The sequence below is a fragment of the Erythrolamprus reginae genome, chromosome Z, assembly GCF_031021105.1.
Source record: "Erythrolamprus reginae isolate rEryReg1 chromosome Z, rEryReg1.hap1, whole genome shotgun sequence".
Lineage (NCBI taxonomy): Eukaryota > Metazoa > Chordata > Lepidosauria > Squamata > Dipsadidae > Erythrolamprus > Erythrolamprus reginae.
Genome location: NC_091963.1, coordinates 115,619,844 through 115,624,273, shown reverse-complemented (window position 1 = coordinate 115,624,273; position 4,430 = coordinate 115,619,844). Strand labels below are relative to the sequence as shown.

General features: G+C 39.1%; 1 pseudogene; it reads right to left on the bottom strand.

Annotated features, from left to right (window-relative positions):
* Positions 1–2,114: 2,114 nt before the first annotated feature.
* On the bottom strand, positions 2,115–2,618 carry LOC139153872 (cAMP-responsive element-binding protein-like 2 pseudogene; annotated as a pseudogene).
* Positions 2,619–4,430: the final 1,812 nt, after the last annotated feature.

Here is a 4,430-nt window from a genome sequence, read left to right as displayed (position 1 = left end):
AGCCTCCAGACACCAGTACATCACTTCCACTGCTTCGTTGACATATACTGTTTGTTTGTGTGTGTGTGTGTGTGTGTGTGTGAGAGAGAGAGTATATGTATAATTATTATACATACCCAGTGGGTATGGCTAGCTGATGAGGCCAAAATAAGGCCGAAATAGATGCAGAGCTGGTGAAAGGGCTGAAGGGATTGGATACTGTAGCCTAGAGGATAATTCTCGGCCTTACAAGGCAAAGGTTGCAGGTTCAAGTCCCAGTGGGTATAGCTAGCTGATGAGGCCAAAATAAGGCCAAAATAGATCTATCCTAGTCTCCCTTAATTTTCAAATTCAGCAAAAAAAAAAAAAAACATGTGACACATACAGATAGAATTGTCGGCTATCAATAAAATTAACTGCCTTGGAAATGGCCCTGGGTTGGGCCGAGAGGCAAATAAGGAGCTGTGATGTTCCTTCAAATACACCAGGGTGATTCGACACAAAAATATGTAACCCTTCCCTGGTACAGAGCTGAAGGGATTGGATACTGTAGCCTAGAGGATAATTCTCTGCCTTATAAGGCAAAGGTTGCAAGTTCAAGTCCCAGTGGGTATGGCTAGCTGATGAGGCCAAAATAAGGCCGAAATAGATCTATCCTAGTCTCCCTTCATTTTCAAATTCAGCAAAAAAACCAAAAAGCAAAACATGTGACATATATATAATATTCTTTTGTTGTAGTTGTTGTTGTTGTTATTGGCATTCTGAGCTTTAGCCTTTCTGATTCCATTCTTGCAAATTTGAACTATTTGCTGTTATTCTGTTATAGTTAGACGACCCTTTTCCATTTTTTTTAAAAAAAATGTCCCTCAGTTTGTGCAGTAATGCTGGTTTTGTCTGAGCTGCCTTATTTTCTTTCTTTGTGGTACTGTTTTTGTTTGGGTCTTTATTATCTCATGCCCCCTCCTTATAATGCCCCTCCCTGACAGGGCATCTTTCTTCCCCTCGGCTATCCACCTGGAACATCAACAAGAATGGCTGTGGTTTAACTGCCTTAAAACTCTCCCTTTGGGAAGAAAACAAGGATCAACTACAGCATTTCCCCCCCTCTGCCCTACAAGCAAGAAAGGAAGATCCTGCAGTGGATGGAGGAAAGCCCCCTTTGTATACTGAGAAAGCTAATAGGCCATACTCTTTGCTTGCTCACTCCAGAGAAACTGATCACAGAATGGGGCTTAATTGAAGGACCCCATTAAAACTCTTCTCCAGATCATCTAGCCTGCCATATCTCTATCTTTGCCAGCACTAAAACAAACTATATTACTGGTTTCAATTTTGTAATTATCAGCTCTGCGTTGGCTGCAAGTATAAGCATTCAGATCAATAGTTTTTTAAGTCAAAGGCTCTTAAGTCAATTGCTTAATTAAGCCTCCTTATAGTCAACAAATATCCTCTGTACATCGTGACCAAGTAAGGTCCAACAGAGTGCTTATAAATAGAAGCATCAGCATTAGGCAAAATCCATTTCTGTGGTGTTGATTGTTGACTGCTATGTATTTGGATAATTCTCAGTCCTACCTGGAGCCCACTTATCATGTTTCCCCTTCTAAATGGGTAGTGATGAAATCTCTTTATCGGATATCACGTTTTGGCAATATACAACCCTCCTTGTGGAGCAAACAAAACATCTTTTAAAGTGGCCACATGCCTGCAGCTGCTTCTGTTGAAAATAAATAAAGCAGCTGTTCAATCAAGGAAGGAACAGGTAGAAATAAGCACCTGGTTTTTTATTATTTATAATGTTGATTCCAACTTAAGCTTTTGGGAGAATATCTATTAAACTGTTCAGTGGTTTGACAGGTTGAAGATTCCTAAAACTGTCTACATCTTTAGTGCATCCAAACTCTTCTGAGATAGAAATTAAAAGGTACGAGTTTCATGAAAACTTTGAAAGTGAACTCAAACTCCAATTGCACTACAGCTGGGAATAGTTGATGTTACTGGACTGTTGATATGTCCAAGAATTGACAATACATATTATGTCCGTGTATAACTGATTTAAAAAATAATAATCTTGGGTTGTTTCTGGGGTTGTTGTTTTTTTTGAATTATGGGCTTCAGTCTGCTTGGACTGACTTTTAGCAGGAACTGTGGCTGTTGGCACCACTCTTTATGGCTTTAGCCATCTTGCTTATATTCTGCTGAAGTTTACTTTGCTCTTCTCTGCTCAGGAGGGCTTTAATTTCAGGTGGGATTTTTCCTTGATCCGTTGCCACACACCACTGCTTATACATTTCCAGTTCTTCTCTAAGAGCACAGATGACTTGTTCTCAGCATGAAACCAATTATTCCAGTTTTTTCCTCACTCTGCATTCCCTTATGCTGTGCCAGCTTATCTATCTATCTATCTATCTATCTATCTATCTATCTATCTATCTATCTATCTATCTATCTATCTATCTATCTATTTTGTCCAATACAAATTGAAAGTTAAGGAGAATAAAAACGTGTAGTAGTAAATATCAGGGAAGGGATAGAAGAAGAAATATCTCTTGTTTGGCTTTCAAAACTATTTTAGCTAGTTTATAGTTCTGTTTACCTGCTTTCTTCATTTTGTGACCAGTTATTTTGCTCTTGTCCATCAGACCGCTGGTCTAGGTCCCCATTGTTGCCACCATCTGCTAATCTGGACCTGAGCACTGAAGAGACTCGCTCACTCCCTCCATGGCCGATCACCAGTTGCTTCCTCAGTGTTTTCTCAGTGTGGATCAGAGATAACAGGTCAGGTTGGGTAAAACACAGTTTAGCTGCCTCTTCCACCCATATTATTAAAGTATCCTCTCTAATTTCTTAGTTGAGGCATGATAGTTGAATGTCTCTTATCCTCATATGAGCATTCTAAGTTTCCTGTGCAAAGGGAAGATAGTAAACTAATATTGCCACCCTTTGAATTTCAGTTGCTACAGACTGTGATGCTCAGACTTGGAAATCCGCTTTGTCCATTGTGCTGTGTGCCCTATGCTATAATGGCCACAAAACTTTTGCCAGACCCATCCTCGAATACAGCTCATCTGTTTGGAACCCATATCGCATCTCAGACATTAACACCCTTGAAAATGTTCAAAGATACTTCACCAGAAGAGCCCTTCATTCCTCCACTCGAAACAGAATACCCTACGAAACTAGACTTACAATCCTGGGCCTAGAAAGCCTAGAACTATGACGCCTTAAACATGATCTAAGTATTGCCCACAAGATCATATGTTGCAATGTCCTGCCGGTCAAAGACTACTTCAGCTTCAACCACAACAACACAAGAGCACACAACAGATTCAAGCTTAACATTAACCGCTCCAAACTTGACTGTAAAAAATATGACTTTAGTAATTGGGTTGTTGAAGTGTGGAACTCATTACCGGACTCCGTAGTATCATCCCCTAACCCCCAACATTTTACCCTTAGACTATCCACGGTTGACCTCTCCAGATTCCTAAGAGGTCAGTAAGGGGCGTACATAAGTGCACCAGAGTGCCTATCGTCCCCTGTCCTATAGCCTCTCCTATATCTCGTATTTCTTCTCTACTATATCCTCTATAATCTTCTTTGTATATTATTGTGTATTGGACAAAATAAATAAATAAAATAAATAAATAAATAAATTAAGAATTGGGAAGAGGCAACAAAATCTGAGTAGAATCTCATAGCATTATGCTATATTCTCCAGGATGCATACAAATCTAATAAATAAATAAATGCATTTCCATATGTTCCATTAAAGTTGAACTTTTCTGGGCAAAATATATAGATATAATATTTTGAAAATTGCACTGTGTTGTTTATTTCTGCCGCCTGGTGGCTGTCAGACTGTATTGCTCAAAGTTTTGGATAAAATTGCTTGTAAGAAAGGTTTCATTGTATTAATTTGATTCTCCCTCTCCCATTTTAATATTTCCATTATAGCATGTGACCATAATTGTAAGATTGTCTGAAGGTTATGGTCAAAAAAGTCAAAATGGGGATAAGAACAAAGCTCCATCCATTTTATGTGGTTTGCACAGGATGCAACTTAAAAGAAATAGGTGCTTCAATCAGGTGTGGCTGCCATTTTGACATTTTTTAAAAACCATGGCTGAAGGAATTCCTCACAATGATGCAAAGCAAGCATATTTTGTGATATGAGCAACTTCAAAAAAAATGTTTCTCCCGTTTTGGGATTCTTGAGGGCTGGCAAGGGTGAGATGTTTATATTTCTTTGTTGTTTTGTCTGAACTAAGGCTGAACGTGAATTAAGGCCGTTTTAATGGCAGTTTCTATAAATTTCCTGCCTCAGAATAGCAGGAAAAGGTAGGGGGAAGGGTTTTGGAGTCCAGAAACTGCATCTAGGCCAGAAGTTTATAGATTGCTCATCCCTGTGTTAAACATGATTTCCATGGGGAGCCCCTTTCTGAAACCAA